General features: G+C 33.1%; 1 pseudogene; it reads left to right on the plus strand.

Moving 5' to 3' along the window:
• The window catches only part of LOC149540162 (proline-rich receptor-like protein kinase PERK8), a 63,261-nt pseudogene extending 41,598 nt beyond the window's left edge, over positions 1-21,663 (plus strand).
• Positions 21,664-22,194: the final 531 nt, after the last annotated feature.

Raw genomic sequence — 22,194 nt, forward strand, 5'->3', positions numbered from 1 at the left:
AACAATGCTTGAGATTTTCTTGTAGGAACAACTATTTATAGATAGATGATGTGATGAGAGAGCCATAATACTTGTCAGTTGGCTTGAATGACTCTCCCACATTAACTCTTGAATAAAAGAATACAAGCCCATATGATCTCTTTAATTAATCAAGTGCAACATAGAATAGTTTAATCAACTCAAATTAGTGATACATGCATCTTAGGGATGGTCATCATCTTGAAATTAGAGTTAAAGTGAGAAAATTGATCTTTGAAGAGTGTTCTTTGGATAATGTAAAACTTGTAGTTGATTTTTGTTGAACCTATTTGATAGCTAATTATTGTTTTACTAACTAAATTGGTCAATTCAAACCTAAGTTTGATCCTGAGGCTACAAGCATAATACAATCTTTTGACAAATTGTAGACATCCTAAAGAACTTGTTCAACATTGGAGGAAATAGAGCAACTACGAAATAGAAATTTTGAACTTTCTAATTTCCTTGTAAACTCATATCACATGGAAACTTGAATATAGGCACTTTTATCATCTACACACATATTCTTAGAAGTGCAAGTCAATATCTATATATGCAAAGAAAATAGAGAAGCTAAAGATATATACTATGTAATCTATTGGAGTTCATGATTTTTTATTAGCATTTGTGATTGGTTATTTTCATATGCAAGCCTTAGTACAAATTTTAATTATTCATCTTGATTTAGAAGGTGAGGTTGGAGCTTGTACCCTCATGCATTTTTCGTATAGTTTGCAAGAATATAACAACTTTGTAGTTAGGTTCATAAAATAAGGTGACCAATGGCAACCTAAGGACTTTTAAATTTGGTCTCTATGTGTTTAAGCTTTGGTAGTTTTCAAGTCATTAATCTTCTTGGACTAGGCCTTTAAGTTCTGTTGAAGTCACTTACAATGCCTTGTAAAGTGTAAATAGATTAAAGCTATGGACTATAAACTTTTTCCTATTTTTTATATTTTACTTTTCCTTATACAGTAGATTGTTTGGTATTAGTTATTCATGTTGTGGACTTTTCATGGGAATCCCTTTTCTTTTGTGATAATTTGAAGATTTTTTTGATAAGAAAAGTTTTTAAGGGATAAGTTGGTTACATCTTGTCTCGTTGAATCCTTCTTAAGTTGTAGTCACTTGACTTTGGCCAATTCCATGCTAAGATAACTGAAATGTTGTGGTCAATGTTCATGCTTTGCATTCTATTACTCGTATGAAATTATGGTGTCAGAAATGATATTTGAAATACAAATTAATATATTATGTGCAAGGAGAAAGTTAAGAAATGTGCACATTAGTTACACCATCTATTACAACATGACATTTCTAGTGCATGGTTATTTGCTAATGATAGGTGTGTTTTTCTTATAGAAAACTTAGCTAGTACATTATGTTAAAGCATAGTTGTATAGATTTGTTTCAATTCAATTACCACTTCCTACTATCCCATGTGGAACAATATCATAATTTTATAAAAATCATCCTATTCTTATCCAAAATGAGCACATCCCAAAGGTAGTTAGTCCAATGATGACATAGTGATAATGATTTGATAAATATCTCAATGTAAGGCTTTTGTTGGGTATCTAACATGCCCAGTCCATAGCCCTTAAATCAACAATGTTGACCAAGTTGAGATTATAAACCTTATTCAACATGCTTTCAATATTTTTTTTTGATTTGGCTTCTACATTAGCGCTCAGATAGTGGATAGGAGCCCACAACAAAGATGAAGATTGTCAGTCTATAATGTAAGTTAATCAATGATGAAGAAAACAATGAAGAAGTGCCCTCTCCACAGCCCTTACAACCACAATGTTGACCTCATGGAGATCAGAAACCTTATATTAAATGGTGGCTTTGACCCCAAAAAATCTAGCTCCATTAGCATCACTCACATAATTGATGGCGCCCTATGCATAAATTGACCAAACATTGGTGGAAATTTTGACCAATAATGACAAATCAGAGCTACCAAAAATTAAAAATTTTCAATGAATTTATTGGTAAAAATTTTGACCAACCTCCAGGTTGGTCAAAATTTTGATGAGAAAAATTCCCACAAACTACTTGGTCGAAATTTCAACCAGCCTGGGTTGAAATTTTGTTCATAAAATATTGGGTTCAAATTTACTAGTGAGTGAAAAGAACCACTATGAAAGTGTTGACAAATGAGAAAATTATTATCACTATCGTCATCATAAGGCTCAATTGAAAAGTATGTGAATGCATTGAAATCATTGTCATGGGACTTATCAAAACAAAATAAAGACTCAAATTCAAAAGCATAATCATTCTTAGTATTTCCATCCTCATCACATGAGTAATCAAAATTAATCACATATGGATTATCCTTATTGTAATGTACTTCATCTAAATATAACAAAGTGCCAACTAATCATTCATAAACCTTAACATTACTAATCATAGAAGTATCATCAACATATGCCAAATTAGAAGCATAAGATGTAGAATACTTTCCAATGAAACAGTATCCCAATCTAATTTAACATCATTTATGAAAGGAAATTTTATACACATATCAAATGCACCTTCATTATTTAAAACCGTATATTCATGTTTATTTTTATTCTCACAAAAGGAGTGTTGAAATGAAGAAATAAGAGAGCTAGGATATGCATCATACCTCATTGTTGTGGCATCATTTTCATTTTCAAAATATATACATGACGATAAAGAAAACTCTAGTTGAAATTTGGATGCATGCATTTTGATTTCACAATCTATAAAGGTTGAAATATCCTCACTACTTAATGAGGATTCATTATAATTTTTTCTCACTTGGCTGCAAACATAATCTAAATGAGAAGAAGAATTTGTATCATCAATGTCATTAAAAACTTAATCTAAAAAATAAGGCATGTTATTACAACATCATCTCCTCTTCTCTACCTAAGACTCTAATACATGATGTATCATCACAGTCACACTCATCACAAGACATGTTACCCTCACTACTATTATATGTAGCCTCTATTACATACACACAAAATTATAAGGACATAAATCAATGACATTTTTGTCTTATATATGTTGATTACACTCATCTACTTCATCAAACAATGAATCCTTATCTTCATAATTAGAAGACATTTATTGTCATCAAAATACTCATTACATGTACTATGATTTTCAATGCTTTCACAATCACTACTAGAAGACCTAATACAGTATCCATTCTCACACAAATAACTCTCAACCCTTTTCATAGACTCTTCAATATGTATAGCGTTTTCTAATCTCAAATGTCCTAACCAATTAACTAAATTAGGGACAAAATCATTTAGAAAAAAAATAGGTTATGAGGATTCTTCAAGCCTCAAAGAAATGAAAATATTCATTAGTGCTAACTTAAATCTGAAGTAAAATTGAATCTTATTTGGATATTAAAAACTTCCTACTTTCGTTCTTATTAAAGTAACAATCTTATCATGAGGCTCTTTTCTCAATATAACAATTTCTTTACAAACACATTTATAACTTGGTAAACCATTTTCAGATTAAGTTCTCAATCCATTTTATCATTACACCTCTTACTCCTACTGATAAAATCATTAAATAGAGGTGCTTCCTTTTGACCACTTAATTGCCATGAGAAGAAAGATACATGAAATTTAAAATAACTTAAGTGTTCATGTTGAAACTTAATCCACTAATTGGATACTATTATAGATATGAAACACTTTTACATCATACATAAGAAATACATAGATTCAACACATCCTTAAAGAGGGAAATGAATGTTGAAAACAGATTGATACAAGAATGAGAATGTATTTTAATCATTGTTATGTCACTGATGTCAAAGCTACTACTTGCTAGTAAGACAATTACTTAGATGATTTGAGTACTATCATTTGTTTGATAGATGGAGAGGATTGGATCAAATGAGGTAACAATAGCACCTAGAGGAAAGGTTGAGTTATGATATAGAAAGGGAGTACAAATATTAGTTAAAATAGTGAAATTATAGTGCATTGATTATCTAGTTAAGGTTGCAAAGGATGGATATACTAATTAAGTTGAGAAGAACAAGTAAACCAAATTGTGTATATCAAGCTTAACAATCTATATAGTAGGTGCCAAGAAATATTACTATAAGCTAAGAAAAAAATTAGTTGGAGCCAAGCAAAGTCAAATTTTAGTGTATACCAAGTGATATAGTATTAGATGAGAAAATTTTAGCTGATGCTAAGGATGAGTAAACTTTAGTTTGTGCCAAGTGATTTGATAGTGGATGTCAAGCAATATAGTGTGTACTGAGCATTAGAAGGAAGTTAATACCAAGTGACAACATTATGAGAAAGATCATGAATTTGATGAATCTAAGATAAAAATTTTGATTTCTTGGATTGTGTGAACCATGCGGAAGATAAACTTGATGAGCTAGTGGCACAAAATTCAAGATAAACAAGTTAGATGAAAATGGTCAAGTCAGAAGGAACAAGGAAATATTAGTTTGTAAAGGATATGCACAAGAAGAAGGGATAGGCTATGGTTGGAAGGAGTAAGAACTTTTCTTGCTTATTTTGCATACAAAAGTTTCAAAGTTTATCAAATGGATATTAAATCTGCACTTCTAAATGGTATATTAGAGAAAGAGTTTTATATAGAATAACTAGAAGGATTTGTTAATGCTAACAAAAAAAATATGGTATGTAGACTACATAAAGCTTTATATGGTTTGAATGAAGCACCAAGAGCACAGTATGAAAGGCTTCATAATTATCTTGTGAAGCTAGGATTTGAGAGGACTAATGATAATAAAAATTGTTACTTGAAGATAGAGAAAGGAAAAGTTATTATACTATCTAAAAATTTTGTTGATGATACCATATTTGGAGATCAAGATACTTTGTGTAAAGCTCCTACAAATGAAATGAAGAAAGAATTTGAAATGTCTATGTCTGGAGAGATCAAGTTCTTTGTGGGTTTTCTAGTACATCAGATGAAATATGGTATATACATCACTCAGTTAAACTATGTAAGCCAAGTAGAAAATTAGTTGGAGTTGAGAAAAGTCAAATTTTAGTGTATACCAAGTGATATAGTGTTAGCCGAGCATATTTTAGTTGATGTCAAGCACTTGTAAAATTTAGCTCATGCTGAGTGATTTGATAATGGATGCTAAGAAATGCAGTATGTGTCAAGCATCAAAAGAAAGTTAATGTTAGGTGATAGATTATGAGAAAGATCATTACTTCAATGAATTTGAGCTAACAAGTTTGATTTCTCAGATTATCTAAACCATGTGGAAGATAAGCTTGAAGAGTTGATGAAACAAAATTCAAGATCAACCATTTTGATGTGAATCTAAAGAGGATTAAAGGATAAGCTTCTAGAAGGGAATAAAATTTAAAGATTGGTAGATTAATTGAATCCCACCTAATCCTACCTAACCCTAAGATGAATGAAAAAAGACCTAATTTTTTTAATTTATAGAGATGGTTGGTCAAAAGAAAAGGTTGTCATGTGTGAGAACCTAAGGAAGACAAGGAGTCTAAGGTATTGCTTCATTTAGTGACCAAAGAGGAGAGATTTTTATTGGCAAGAAAAGCAAGAAGGATTAAGGGTATGGATGCTTGAAGGGTGAACAAGTTATCAGAGCTAAAGTGTGTGAAAGCCAAGTAGAATGGAGGACTAAAACATAGATCTATAATCTATGAGTGTGTTTTAAGTTTTTATCAAATCAAGCCTTACCATTACTTTCTAATCATTCTATCAATCTAGGGTAAATCCTTTGGATTAAGGTTGACCTAATATTCATTTGTAAATAATTTAATTGGGTGAAATTCCAAGTTAATGATCTGAAGTCCTCTAACAAGGCTCATTCCTAATAGGGTGATTGAAATCCTCTAACCAGGTCACATTTAATAGTGTGCATTGTAACCTTTAACAGAGTTGGCCTTTCACAGCGCATCACTTTAGAAGAGTGAGAATGAGTAGCATGTTATTGATGGTTTTTCCCAAATTGGGCTTCCACATAAAATAATTGTGTCAAATATGTTATTGAATTTTCTATGCTTCATGATTACATTTCTACAAATTTGATTTGACAGTAACCTACAAAGTTTAAGTGACTATATGATCTAATCGGTACATGCATGATGAATATGTTTTATGGGTATGGTTTCACCAAGCTATGAAAAGTTTTATTTGTACATCTAGACCTTAGATAATTAATCCATCCACCTTTCAGTTATTCTAAAGAATTTCAGTAATGAAATAACAGTTGCGACTATATTTTCAATATTTAACTTCAATAGAACCAGTAGAAGAAAACAAAACTCAAACTTATCAATAAACAATTGATGATTTTCTTTTCTCTTACCAAGAAACTACTCACAAAGGCTTCAAATATTCCTAAAAAATGTTGAAATTCCTTGAAAACTTTTACATATAATAATTGCAAGTAGTACATAGATATTAGAGTTTCCACTCACACTTGTGAAATGAAATTTAGAACATAAAATATTACTTAACAAATCTAAACTGAATGTTGAACTTGTGGAAAATTTGAAAATCTTCACACCACATTTGAATATTTGCACACTTTGAAAAGAGAAGAATAGTTGACCTTTCTTTACTCTAAAGTTTACAATAGAATTTTGCAAATAGCTGAATTTGGTTTTAACAACACAATTTGCATCCAACCCTCAAAGCTATTGTTGTCATGATGGTATCCATATTGTGAGTCACCATATTTTAAACTTTCCTAAATCACCCATCCAATTATTGAAGCTTCCCATCGTCACTTCGTGTTCTCCTAGTCATCAAAAATATTGTACAAAGCCTTCTAAAGCTTCCCATTATTCCTTATGTTTTTCTTAACCTCTTTGAACCACTTTGAACCTCGGTTCAAAGTAGTTCAAAGCAGTTCAATCAAAGGGTTCTATGTTGACCATTTTTCCTATAGGTAATTCATGCAAAGAATATGAAGTGTTCTTTTGAACTACCTCGAACCTTTTGGAATCTTCATTTGAAGCAGTTCAAAGAAATTCTACCACTAAGGCTCTTTCATGGAAATTGATTATGGCTTGTTAAAAGTCATAGTTTTCCAATGACATTAATTACCATGTCAAGAGGTAATAATTTAAAGGAGTGCCTTAATTTCAAGCATGGAAAATTGTCATCATGATTCAAAGTGGGAGATCTTTCACTAAAAAAGAAGGATTGGGTGTCAAATGAAATTAATCATTGTTAATACAACTGCAAAGGGAAGTATTTACTAAAAGGGTCACGTTGACAGATTTCAAATGTGTGAACCTAGCCACAATTGATTTGTTATGAATGCCTCATTATGAGGGTGTACTTTCACATGTATGTTCTCTTTCCCTTAAAAAGAGCATAGATTTTCCTTTTTGTTTATCATGAAAAAAAGGGATTTGAAGAAGGATCTACTAAGGGACAAGAAAAGAGATCATTTTTCTCAGAAATTCATAGGTGAGAACATAGAAAAACTTTCTTTTTTCTCTATCGTCTATGTGCATTTCAACATAGAATCAATTCGAGCCTTGCTTTCCTTGTTTAAGTTGAGATTTGTGTTACATTTCTTGGGGAATGTTTCAAGTTTAGAATGCAAGAGACCTATTATTTTTTATACCAATTTAGAAGGTGTTAGACTAGAAAAGTTGTAGTCAAATTTCCTTTAATGAGCTGACAAATTGAATGGTTGTATGGAAATTTTGACTAGTGGTCTAATTGAAACCACAACTTTCTCTCTTGCCCTATTAAGCCCAGAATTGCTCCAACTCTATATTGATCATTATGATGTGAGGAATAAAAGTATCCTAAAAAAAGATGGGAAACTTGAACTGTCAATCTCTAGGGAAACTATTGCCTTGATGTTACATCTACCAGAATGCACATTTGCTACATTTTCTCCCATCCAATCCTTAGCTGAGTACCAAGAAACCCCAAGAAAATAATACAACATCCTAGCCAGGAAATGCATAGAAAATAATTATGGAAGAGGTTCAAGGCTACCTAAGATAGTCACAAAAGATCATCTAAAACCTCATATTCATGATCTTGTAGTATTGATACATCGAGTTAAGGGTTCAGCCAATGTCTTCCTTTTCAAAGAATGGATGTTTCATTATGTAGAGAACTTTTTAAAGGGGGAATAGTGGATGGATGGGTTGCATTGAAATAATTGCTAGCTCATTAAGAACACAACTTAAACATGATAAGGAGTCTAAGGAAAATTTCTATATGGCCTCTTATCTCACATACTACATTGCTCGTGTTAGTAATCTTACTTCCCTAGCTCATGCAATTTGGAGTGAGGAAATAACAATTTATCAATACTGTTCGGGCCTACTTCAAAAGAATAAAGTGTTAGAAAATTTTAGAAAAGTACATGATGTATTGATAGAAAGTGTGCATCTTTCTCTAATAAAGGCACCCATGCCCAAATTTTCCTTAGAAGCCCAAAAATTGATTCAAAACTATGGAAGCTATTACATACAATTCCCTAAGTTCACTTATTTGAGAGTAGGTGGGTTCGAGAATGAGCCAATGAAGTTACCACATTATGCACTTGACTTTTTCATTTTGGCTGAAGTATGTAGGTAGTTATTCTTTATCATTAAAGATAATATAGCTAAAGAGAAATTGGGAGTTAGTATTTATTATCAAACTTGGTTCATTGACTTGTAGTAGCATAGTCAATGCCTCATTCATAGGAAGTAATTTGCTTGGTTTTAGGTTTGGGTGTTATCAAGGAAGAAGAGATTTTTATAGTAAAAGATTTGCAGCTCAAGTTCTTGGTCTGAAGGGTCAGTCATCCAATATTCCGCACTTGGAAGACTTGTGGAAGGATCATAAAGATGAAGAAGAAGTGTTAAAAAGAGACTACTCAAGATTATCTCTTTAACAAATTAATTCCCTCAAATTGAAATTTTAACTAGGAGTAATTGAGGATGGTTAAGACATTGTTGAACTAGTGTGGGAGGAGGCTAGTGAGTCAAGGCAACTAGAAGTAGATTGGAATTAGGAAGAAGAAGATGACGTAAATCTAAGAAGTATATCCATTCTCACCCATATTGAAAATTGGCTAAGGAGGCAGAGCATGAAAGTAGTCAATGAACCATCTCCAAAGATGATTTCTTTTTAGTAACCACTAACCTCTGACATCCAAGTTTCATCTCCTATTATAGGTGGTGTGCTGACTCCTAGTAAGTAGAAAAGGATTCCAACTCATACATAGAACATGACTCCTTGAACTAGATCTAAAACCAGGTCTAAAGCTCTCATGTAGCAAGAAGTTCAGAAGGAAAAGAAGTTGACCCAAGGACATGATTCAGGCGATGGTCTTGGTTTCTTAGAAAATCTTGATGATGACATGTAGTTCATTGAAATTCCTAGAGTAGATCAACCTAAATTCTTGATGACTACTTGGGATACTCAAACAACCTCTACTAATCCCATTGTTCCAACCTAGTTATCTAACTTAGTCAATAAGAAAAGGAATTTGCAGTTAGTATGTACACCTATGAAAGATATTGTAACTAAGTATGTAGCTCATGGTTTCAAGGTTAAAAAACTAAAAATTGATGATTATTTGGTTAAAGATCTAGTAATTGGGAAAATCACAACAAAATTGGCCACATATAAATAGACAATTGAATTTCAAGAAATTGACAGAAAAAGCTTCAAGGTTACTTCTTTTGAACTTGGGACCATCAAAAAAAATATAGGTAATAACTTCTTCAAATTTTCTGATGATCATATGTTGACCCAGTCAGAGAAAGATAACAGAGAGAAGAAGGAACTCAAAGCCTTACTAGTGGCCATGGCTACTTATATAGATTCACTGATGAATCTTGGGGCTCTACCAGTTGTTTAGACTCCTCAATCTTTTGATCCTAATTCTAAAAACAACTAGTAATTGGTTAAATAGATACAAAAGGGGAAGCTACTTTTGGATACATTGTAGGATTGGGAGAATTCCATTATTAAAGAAGGTAACAAATTCATCCTAGATATTACCACTATGTATGCTGAAGGGGAAACACTCTTAGGTGAAATTCAAACCCTTAATCTAGGATGTGAAACTGAATGGAGTTAGTTTTAGGCTATTGTGTTTCAGGTGACCAAAGTTGAAAAGTATGGAGTGCTCAAATTCCTATGTGAGAACCCTATGAAAATTGTAGATTCTTGTATGTTGTTCATTATGAAGAATAATATGGGCTGGAAAGAATCAATCTACAAGAATTCTATAGTTTGAGGATGGAAATATGGATTCTGAAGCATCAACAAAAAGCTTCAATGATGCTATTGCAAAGATTAAAGAAAATGAATCACCCACCACTAGTGATTTTACTGCACTAACAAATATTGAATCCATGCTATGTTTAAATAGGAACCTCATGCCATGACATAGTCTAAAGGTGAAAGAATTCAAATGCAAAAAGGATGCATGTAGGTCTAAGCTATTGAGTTTGAAGAAACCCCATTCTCATGCAATGTTGGAATTTATGAACACCTTCAAAAGATAGAAGCTAGTAAGGAAAACTATGGACAAGAGGGAAAAGGCCGGCGATGAAGTCTGATTGAGATAGTTACTTATGGTTGTGTGTTTTGCAATCATTTTAAAGTTGTTTTTATTTTTACTATAACTATTTGAACCAAAATGGTAGGGTTTTAATGGAGGCCTTTTAGATATGTAAAAAAGGACTATAAATGTTGGGGCATTAAACTGATTAAGGGTTAGAATTAGAAAGCTAAAAAAATACTCTAATAAAATAGCTTCTTTTTGAATAGCAATAGATAGGTGGCATATATTTTTTTTTCTTTTTGAATGACTATGTGCAGGAAAGAAGTTTCTATATATATATATATATATATATATATATATATATATATATATATATATATATATATATATATATATATATATATATATATATATATATATATATATATATATATATATATATATATATATATATATGTTTGAAGTGATTAAATCATTGTTACTTTTTGAATATTTGATTTATTCTTTGAGATATCTATTGTTGTTTCTACTACAATTTGCACTAATCAATTTTCTTGAATGGTTATTGTTAAGTCACTGTGGCATTCAATTTCTTTTGAATAAATGGTTATGGTGAAAAGACTATGAGCTTTTTATCCTTATTGTATGAATGAATTATCACCTCACTACCTAAGAGGATGTGAGAGTACCTTATGCACTTTCTACAAAATGTACAAAATTGGTTTTTAATTCATTGAAAAATCTCATAAAGGAAGTTGTACCTATAAATATAGAGAGGAAACAAATAACATGAATTTTTCTCAACTGTTGCAAACATTTTTGTGCTTTCCAAGTCTTGGGCATAGAGTAAATTATCATTGTGTAATTAGAAAGATGATTTGGTCACTAACAAATTTTTCGCGACTCTACTAGGGAGAGTCCTTGTGAAATAGAACCAAACTTTTAAAAAGGGAATGAATTATGATGGTTCTCCCACATAATGATGTGTTCCCTATGTTATAGCCTAATCTTAGATTTGAAGATACATAGGAGGATATAATATTAGATTTAACTGCAACTACCTAGACATTGCATCAAAATAGCCAACAATCTCAACAAGTGTTGAGTGTCCTAGAAAGAGAAGAAGAATGGGTTGAACTATTAAGGGTTGTGCCTAAAGTTCAAGAAGAAGTAGTGGTAAATAGTCTTGCCCAAGCACCTATAAGACCCTAAACAAAGAAGTGAGAGGTAGAGCTAGCTTCTAGGAGATATACAAGAGGAGAAAGAGAAAAGGGGATCCTAGACAAAAACGTTGAACCTTTGAAGAATTTGACTTTTTTGACTAATTTTAATAATCCTAAGAAGAAGAAAACTAAGTCTTGTAGTAGACCTAGTTCCCCACCAAAATAGTCCCCTTTCTCGCCTTTAGTGCAAGCTTTACTCCCATTGAAAGCCCTTGTTCCTTCTCATTTGAATATCCAACCTCTACAAGTCATATTACCAAACATGGTTGTCAATCAACCATGGGGGCAGACTATAGGTCCACTGAACGTTGGTGTCAATCCTATCACATTACCTAAAGGTGCCATAGAAATCCTTCCCAAGTTTAGTGGAGATGGTAAATTTTCAACAGATGATCATTTGAGTGCCTTTCACATAGCTTGTGGTATTATAAGCATCCCTACCCTAGAAATTGTTGTTAGACTATTTGTCCAAATGCTAACTAATGCTATTGCTGATTGGTTCAATCATCTACCCCAGCATTCCATTACTAATTGGAATGATATGAAAACTACATTTGAAAAGTGATTCAAAGCTCCTAATAATGAGTTCTCGTTATTACTTTAGCTTAGCCAAATGAAAAAGGAAATGCATGAACCTATGAGAGAATTTGTAGAAAAATTCAATAGGTTAATTTAAAGAATTTCTATAGCATCTAGACCTAATGAAGAAAACTAGAAGATATTCTTTGTCAATTTTTTCCCTCTCGATATAAGTTTTCACCTCATTAAAGATGCAATTGCTGATTTACCCTCTATCCAAAGGCTAGCTATTCAATTGGAGGATGCATTTATTATTGCAAGCAAATGAAGAAAAGAAATTCAAACTTCTAGGAATGCTTCATCCTCTACTCCTATAGATCCTATCATGCAAAAGTTGATGAATGATGTGGCAATGATGAAAATAAAAGAGAATAAATCTCGTGGCCCTTACCAAGCTCCTTATTAGGAAATTCATAGACGTCAATAGCCTCAAAATTATAGCAAAGCCCCCACATTGGCTGTCTCTCAAACAAGGTTACAAATTGAAGATTTCCCTAAAGAGACAATGTGTTCTTTTCATATGACCATGGATCATGATGGACAAACTTGTACCGATTGGTTAAATTGTGTTCAATTAGTGAAAGATACTCTTGCAACAGAACAATCACCTAAAAGTGAAAAAGTAGAAAGTGAAAGTATAGGTACTTATTTTCTTGAATATGAACCTAATATAAAAAGGGGAGGGGACTTTTTCATGACACTTCAAGACCTTGCTTGTATAGTAATGACTAGGGGTCACAAAAATTAAAAACCCTATGAAAGAACCGGTCCAAACCCATCAAATGCTAAACGAAAAGAACACATACAAGTTGATTCTAAAAAAAGCGCAGAGCCCAGAATATTCCCCAAAATAAAATCAGTAGTTTGTATGTTGGCTTTTGATATTGTAGAATTCTATAAGTCTTCTTCTATATCCATTTCTCTAGTCGAATATTTAAGATTGAATCCTAAGGAACTAGACAAGTTAATCCAATATGTAAAGGGAGATTCTATTACTATTGCTCAGTTTACTGATAATATGATTGAAAACACAAAGGCTTCAAGTGAACCTATTTTAATATATGAAGGATACAAAAAAAAAAATTCCTTATAGGGAACCAATTACTAATACTATTGATGGTGAGATAAAAGAGAGGAAGCTCAATCCTTTCTATGTATCCTTATTATTAAATAGACAAAAATTTAGCAACTATATCATTGACTCTAGAGCATTAGATAATATTATGCCAATGCCTATTGCAAAGGCCCTTGGCTTAGATATTACTAAAACTTTTGGGTGTTATTATTCTATAGATGGGAAACAAGTACCCCTGGTTGGCCAAGTGAAAGATGTGCAAGCTATTCTTTATACCCACTAAAAGAAAAAGCTAATACTTACTATCCTAGTAGCTAACATACCAGCCAGTTATGGAATGTTTCTTAGTAGGACTTTCTATAAAGATCTGGGTGGAGAAATCAAGATGGACTAGTCTGAAGCTTACATCCTAGTAGGGAAGAAAAAGATAAAATTGGAGCTAGAACTAAAGAATAAATTCACAATTGTACCTCTAGAAAATCCTAAAGCTCAGATAATATATGAAGAATGTCAGTTTGGAAACTATGTTATATTGCCTAAGAAAAAATGTGAGGAAATTTAAAAATAAAATTATGATGAAACCTTGTAGACTCTGGAGTTTGATGGAAGTTGTTCAAATTCAAGGTCAAGCGTGGGTGTTGTTCTTATTTCAGCTTCAGGGGACATATTTCCATTTTGCTTTAAATTATATTTTCATAATACAAACAACCCTGCAGAATACAAAGCATTGCTCCTAGGTTTGTAGGAATCCAAAGAAAAGGGGGTAAAGTAACTGAAGGTGAGAGGTGTTGTTGAACTCATTGTAAAATAGGTAAGGAAACAATTTTTTGTAAAAAATGATAAGCTAAAACACTATAGAAATCTAGTTTGGGATGAGATTGAATCCTTTGAAGCCTTTTCTATTGAATTTGTGCCTCATTCTCAAAATACTCAAGTAGACTCCTTAGTTGTTTCAGCTTCCTTGTTGTTACCACACCTAGAGTTCAAAAGTGATACCTACAAGATTGAAATGATTTATAGACCTAGAGTTCTAGATAATGTGAATCATTGGTAGGTTTTCACTAGTAATGCATAGTTCAAGGATTTCATTGAATGTCTTGGAAATTTTTTTGAAACTTTCTTTGAGGGATCAAACCATGATGGTAGACCTGTTAGAGAAGAATCAACTAAATTAGGAGAAGTTGTTCAATTGAAAGGTAATTGGATCCCAAAGGGGTTGGTGTCTTTAGAACATCTCTTTGGAAGAAAACATTATAGAACCAAAAAAAGGAGAATTCACCTTGATAAAGGTGTAGGGGAACATGAAAAAATCAATATAGGGAATGAAGAAAACCCTAAATGGATTTGCATTGGCTGACCCTACTCTAAGAAAGAGAAGGATAAGTTGTCTAAACTCCTTGCCTAGTATCATGATGTCTTTTCTTGGGGATATGAAGACTTGAAGAACTTCATAAATGGAGAGTTTGTGCATCATATATCTTTAAAACCAAAAGCTACTACCTTTAGAAAAAAGCTTAGAAACTATAATCCTAAGGTATATGAGGCCATTTTTAAAGAAGTGGAGAAGATGTGGGGAGCTCACATAATCTATTTGATTCATCACTCAACTTGGGTAGCAAATATTGTCCCTATGAGAAATAAAAATGGTGAAATAAGAATTTGTGTGGATTTTAGAAATCTGAGTCAGGCCAATCTTAAGGACAATTATGCACTTCCCACTATGGATCATATTTTGTAGATGGTTGCTAGGTCAAAAGTTATGTCAATGCTCGACGAGTATTTAGGGTACAATTAGATTAGTGTTGCACCTAAGGATCAACACAAGACAACCTTCATTACTTCGTGGGGCACTTTGGCTTACAATCAGATGCCATTTGGTCTGATCAACACAAGAGCAATTTTTTACAGAGCAATGAATTCTTCCTTCAAATATTTGAGGGATAGAATAATTGTAATATATCTTGATGACTTGACTATATGCTCTAAGAGGAGGAAACACCCCTTGAGAGACTTGCGAATAGTGTTGGACCAATGTAGACAATACACTATATCCCTCAACCCTAAAACATTTGTATTCTTTGTAGAGGATGGAAAATTTCTCAGACATATCATTTCTAAAGATGGTATAATTATTGACCCAAAAAGGGTGAAGGCAATATAGAAACTAGCACTACCCACTAATAGAAGTGATTTGAAGTCCTTTGGTCAAATCATTTTTTTAAGAAGTTGTGTTCCTAAATTTTTTGAAAAGGTAAGACATATATTGGGTATGATGACCAAAAAACACCCCTTCAGATGGCAGGAAGAGGGCAAGAAAGATTTTGAGGATATTAAAATAGCCATTTTAAATGCTCCCATGCTAGTGAGTCTAAATTTTGAAAAAGATTTCATCATTTACTACTATGCTTCGGAACATACTATGTCTAGTATTCTAACTCAAAAGGATGATAAAGACAATGAAGCCCCAATTTCTTTCATGATAATTCCCTTGAAGAAGCACAAATTAAACTATATTCAAATGGAGAAACATGCATTCACTATGGTGAAGGTGTCGAAGCAATTCAGGTATTACATTCTACATTCCCATTTAGTTGTCTATGTACTAGAAATAGTAGTAAAAAGTATATTAACTTAGTAGGAAATTAGGGTAAATAAAAGAGTTGTATGGGTAACCAAGGTTCATGAATATGATTTAACCATGAAGCCTAATTCTTTAGTAAGAGGATGAGGTTTATGTAAATTGATGGCCAAAAACAAAGATTCATCTCCTGACAATACTAAAGAAACACCCACTATTTTGTTAGTAAGTTCAATGGACCCTTGTTTCTTCAATGTAGCATGTTTTTTGACATATGGTGAATGCCCTCCAAACATGAGCTATAAAGAAACATGGAATCTTAGATTGAAGGCTGCAAAATATGTGATTTCCAAAAGTATTTTGTATAAGAGAGGGATGGATGGAACCTTTTTGAGATGTGTAGATGCAAAAAAACAAGAAAAGTTGTTAAGAGTGTATCATTCAAATGTATGTGGAGGGCATTTCTCATCTATAGTGACTACTTTTCAAATCCTTAGGAATTGCTTCTAATGTCCAGGTATGTTTAAAGATTCTTACAAATTTGTAAAAAAATGTGAAAAATGTCAACTTTTCACTGGTCGCTATAGTGAAAAAGTGGATAGTTGATAATGCTCAAAATTGGTAGAAAAAGCTATATGAAGCATTTTCAGCTGATCGTATTACTCCTAAACGGGCCATTGACATGGCTCCATTTGAGTTGGTATATGGAATTGGTGCTCAGATATCCCTACCTCTAGAATTATCTATTTTAAAATTACAATCTATGATTAAGGATCATTTTTTTGAGACTCCCTATAGAAGCGAATAATGTATTTGAATAAATTAGAAGAAGAGAGGAAAAAAAATGTTGATCATATCATAGAAAATCAGATGAAGGTGAAACAAATTTTTGATATGAGAGCCAAGCCTCGTAGTTTCTTTAAAAATGATGAAGTTCTTTTGTGGGAGAAGAGGAGAGAACCTAAAGGAGCACATGGAAAATTTGACTCCTTCTATAAAGGGTCATTTATCATCTTTGAAGTCATTGGTCCAAACACTTTCCATCTAAGTTACCCAGATGGCACGATTCTACACTTTACTTATAACGAGTAGGATTTGAAGTCAACAAAGATCTAATGTCTTAAAGGCTCTGATCATGTACATACCTTTTGTTTATAGCTTTTCTTTCCATTTTCTTTCCTCTCCCCATTGTTTTCTGCTTTAATTCTATTGTTGTTTTTGTTTCTAGTTTTCTAAGTTCTCTATGTACTTTGTGTACCTAGTCCCTAGTTAGAGCCCCTATTAGCCATATTGTAAGTCGCCATATTTTAAACTTTTCCTAAATTGTCGATCCAATTATTGAAGCTTCCTATCATCACTTCGTGTTCTTTCAATCATCAAAAATATTGTACAAAGCCTTAGAAAACTTCTCATCATTCCTTGTGTTTGTCTAAACCTCTTTGAACCACTTTGAACCTCGATTCAAAGTAGTTCAAAGTAGTTCAATCAAAGGGTTCAATGCTGACCATTTTTCCTACAAATAATTCATGCAAACACTACCGAACTTGTTCTTTTGAACTACTATGAATGCCTTGGAATCTTGGTTTGAAGTAGTTCAAAGCAGTTCTACCAGTAAGGCTCATTAATTGAAATTGATTATGGGTTGTTAAAAGTTTCCATTTTCCAATGGCATTAATTACCATGCTAGGAGGCAATAATTTAAAGGAGTGCCTTAATTTCAAGCATGGTAAATTATCATCATGATTTAAAGTGGGAGATCTTTCACCAAAAAAAGAAGGATTAGGTGTCAGACGAAGATAATCATTGTCAATACAGCTTCAAAGGGAAGCATTTAATCAAAAGGTCACGTTGAAAGATTTTGAATGTGTCAACCTAGCTATAGTTGATTTGTTATGAATGCCTCATTATGAGGTTGTACTTTCACATGTATATTCTCTTTCCCTTAAAAAGAGCATAGATTTTCCTTTTTGTTTATCATGAGAAAAAGGGATTTGAAGAAGGAGCTACTAAGGGACAAGAAAAGAGGTCATTTTTCATAGCAAGTCATAGGTGAAAATACATAAAAACATTCTTGTTGTTCTACCATCTATGTGCATTTCAAGATAGAATCAGTTTGAGCCTTACTTCTTTGTTTAAGATGAAATCTGTGTTACATTTATTTGGAAATATTTTGAGTTTGGAATGCAAGAGACCTATTATTGGTGATACCAATTTAGAAAGTTTTATACTTAAAAAGTTGCAATAAAATTTCCTTGAGCGAGCTGATGAATTGAATGGTTGTATGGAAATTTTGACTAGTGGTCTGATTGAAGCTGCAACTTTCCCTCCTACTCTGTTAAGCCCTGAATTGCTCAGACTCTGTATTGATCATTATGAAGTGAAGAGTAAAATTATCCTAAAGAAAGATGGGGAACCTATACTATCAATCTTTGGGGAAACTATTTCCTTGGTGATATGTCTACCAAAATGCACATATACTGTATTTTCTCCCATCTAATCCCTAGCTGAGTACCAAGAAACACCAAGAGAATACTATAACATCATAGCTAGGAAGTGGACAAAAAATAATTATGGTAAAGGTTCAAAGCTAACTAAGATAGTCACAAAAGATCATCTAAAACCTCTTATTCATGATTTTGTTGCATTATTACATGGAGTTAAGGGTTTAGCCAATGTCTTCCTTTTCAAACAATGGATGTTTCATTATGTGGATATCAATTTAAAGGGTGAAAAATAGATGGATTAGGCTGAAATAATTGCTAGCTCATTAGGAACACAACTCATACATGTTAAGGAGTCTAAGGAAAATTTCTATATAGCCTATTATCTCACATACTACATTGCTTGTGTTAGTAATCTTACTTCTCTACCTCATCAAATTTTGAGTGAGGAAATAATAGTCTATCAATATTGTCCCTTACTTCAAAAGGATAGAGCATTAGAAAATTTTAGTAAAGTAAATAATTCATTGATAGAAAGTGTGCATCTACCTGTTAAAAAGGCATGCATGCACAGATTGTCCTCAAAAGCCCAAAAAAGTGATTCAAAAATATGGAACCAATTACATATAGCTCCCTAAGCTTACCTATTTGAGAGTAGGTGGGTTTGAGGATGAGCCAATGAAGTTACCACATTATGCACTCGACTATTTTGTTTTAGCTGAAGTCTACATGCAATTATTCTCTATCATTAAAGATAATCTACATCAAGAGAATTGGGAGTTGCTATTTCCTATCAGACTCGGTTCATTGACTTATAGTAGCATGATCAACGCGTCAATCATAGGAAGTAATTTGGTTTGTTTTGGTTTTGGGTCTTACCAAGGAAGAAGATATTTTCATAATAAAAGATCATCCACAATTCCACACTTGGAAGACATATGGAAAGATTGTAAAGATCAAGAAGATGTGTTAAAAAGAGACCACTCAAGATTAACACTTCAACAAATTAATTCCCTCCAATTGAAATTTCAAATTGAAGGAGTAGTTGAAGATGGTTTATGCATTGTTAAAATAGGGTAGGAGTAGGCTAGTGATTCAAGGCAACTAGAAGTGGATTGGAATCAAGAAGAAGAAAAAGACATAAATCTAAGAACCGGATGCATTCTCACCAATACAAACAATTGGCTAAGGAGGAAAAGCATGAAAGTAGTCAATGGACCATCTCCAAAAATTGTTTCTTTTTTTGAACCATTGACCTCTGACATCCAAGTTTCATATCCTATTGCAGGTGGTGTGTCAACTCCTAGCAAGTAGAAAAGGATGCCAACTCATACACACAACATGGCTCCTCAAACTATATCTAAAACCAAGACTGAAGCTCTCATGCAACAAGAAGTTCAGAAGGAAAAGATGTTGACACAAGGACAAGATTTAGGTGATGGTCTTGGTTTATTAGAAAATCTTGATGGTGACATACAATTCATTGAAGCTCCTAGAGTGGATCAACCTAAATTCATGACCCCTACCACAGATATCCAAACAATCTCTGCTAATCCTAGTGTTCCATCATAGTTATCTAACTCAGTCAATAAGAAAGGGAATTTACTACTAGTATGTACTGTAGTCACCTAAATTTGATTACACCACTTTCGTAATCCTATTTAGTTATCTCTAAAGGCATCATTAATTAAATTCCTATTTAATTAATCCTTTGCCATCCCCTAGCTGATTAATTTAATTAATCATCTATAGTACTAATTGATAAATCAAATAACCTATTATTTATCAATTAATCCTATTCTTTTATCTAAATTCCAAAATCTTCATTTATTAAATAAATCTATTTGATAAATAAAGCCCTCAAATCTAATAACCCCTAAACTATCCTAAACCCCCTTTTTAGCCAGATCCACCCCATCCACCCATACTAAACAAGATTAGCCACTAACTCACCCACCCTCATGAATGCCATCCACTTGCAAATCTCTAACAAGTCTAATCTTATCCTAAACCCAAGCCTAATCCCCTCCGCCCCCAACCTTGTCACATTCCCTAAGTAAGCTTAAGACTTTCCTAAGCCAAGCAAAGTCAACAATCTCAACTCCCTCCAAAGTATCCCAACCACCAAGCCATGAATGCTCTTACAAAACCCATAAAGACTCTTACAAGCCCATTCATTGCTCTTACAAGCCATTATGAAGGGTCTTTATGAAGATATTATTCCTTGAGCCTCCTTTGTTGACTCATCCATCCCCTTGCCTCCATTCACTCACCCTATGACATGTGTCACTCCCTGATTGCTGCTAAACAAGCACAATCCATGTTCTCCCTTTTGAGTGCATCCTAGCCCTCCTTAAGCTTTCATCTCTCCTTGCATCTTAACCCTCCATCCCTCAAGCCCTTAGCCTATAAATTGAATCCCCTCCCAAGCAATTTCATCACAAATCCTTGAGCTAAAGTTATAATGCCATTTTGAGAGCAAGTTTTACATCAAATCCATTCGCCCAAGCCAAAATCCATCAAGAACACCATTGAAGCTAGTTTGAGAAGCCTTGAGCATACATACCAATCCTTTACTTAGACTCATCCCTAAATCAAGTGACCATCCTCATTAGGAGAGCCATTCTATGACTCATATTCTCATTTGAGGGTTTCACTTTGTCTCTCATATATGTTATGATTTTTATGCTAGTTAATGCTTTGTTCTCTTAATAGATTAGTATTTCTTGCTAACATATTTTTCATATATATTTTGGCATGCTCGGTGGGACTCCACTATGGGTCATTAATTCATCCATTTCATCCTATGTTTTGTTCTTTATAAACTAACCATCTAATGTTTTTTGTTGTTTGAGTGGGTTGTAGGGTGTTTTGCTTATTTTTGCAGGTTAAAGAACGCACTTAGGAAGAAGACATACCCTCTAAAAATTTGAAAATAACCAAAAAATTAAAAAAAATCTAGAAAAATTTGCGCATTTCTGTTCTTTTCATGCAATTTCGTCTCTGCAGATTGGCTTCTATGCTTGCAAACTGTCATCTCTGCCAGCTACTCTGTCATCTCCACAACCAAATTTTTGTCTCCACAGTTTGGCATCTCCGCCTGGTTTTCTGCTATCGGTGCCACCACTAGACTGTCATCTCTGCATCCTGAACTCTCGTCTTCGCAGATCAGTGCCTCTGCCAGCCACTCTGTTATCTCTGCAACTAAACTATCATCTTCGCTGCCGCCAACCTAAACTATCATCTCCGTTGCTGCCAACCTAATCTGTCATCTCTGCAGATCAGCATTTCTACAGTTCAGCATCTCCCTCCAGTTTCTTATTTCTTGCGTCGCCAAACTAAACTGTCATCTCCAACTCTTTCTTTGTCATCTCTGCAGATCAGTGTCTCCGCAGTTTGGCATCTCCGCCTGATGAACTGTCATCTCCACCTATCTTTGTTGCATTTCTGTTTTAACATCTTTATTTCTGCACTTTGTAGTTAAAATTTTAACTTTTGGTGGTTCCATAGAATAGAGGTTTTTTAAAGCATTTTTACGCCTAGAAAAAAGAACAAAAAAAGTTAAATTTTTTTTTCAAATAGTTAAGCTTTCATTTTGGAAGAGTTTGGGTGACTAATCAATTTTCTTTTTTGTCTCATTACAGGTTGGAGCAACAAGCTTAATCATGTTTTTTAGATTTTTTGTGGAATGAACTGGAATGGTTAAACACATTTTTCTTTGAATGTATGTTGTTCAAAACACACTCTTGAATGCCATGGATAAAAAT

This window comes from Cupressus sempervirens, chromosome 9 (assembly GCF_028749045.1).
Source record: "Cupressus sempervirens isolate cs-2001-9-10 chromosome 9, ASM2874904v1, whole genome shotgun sequence".
Taxonomy (NCBI): domain Eukaryota; kingdom Viridiplantae; phylum Streptophyta; class Pinopsida; order Cupressales; family Cupressaceae; genus Cupressus; species Cupressus sempervirens.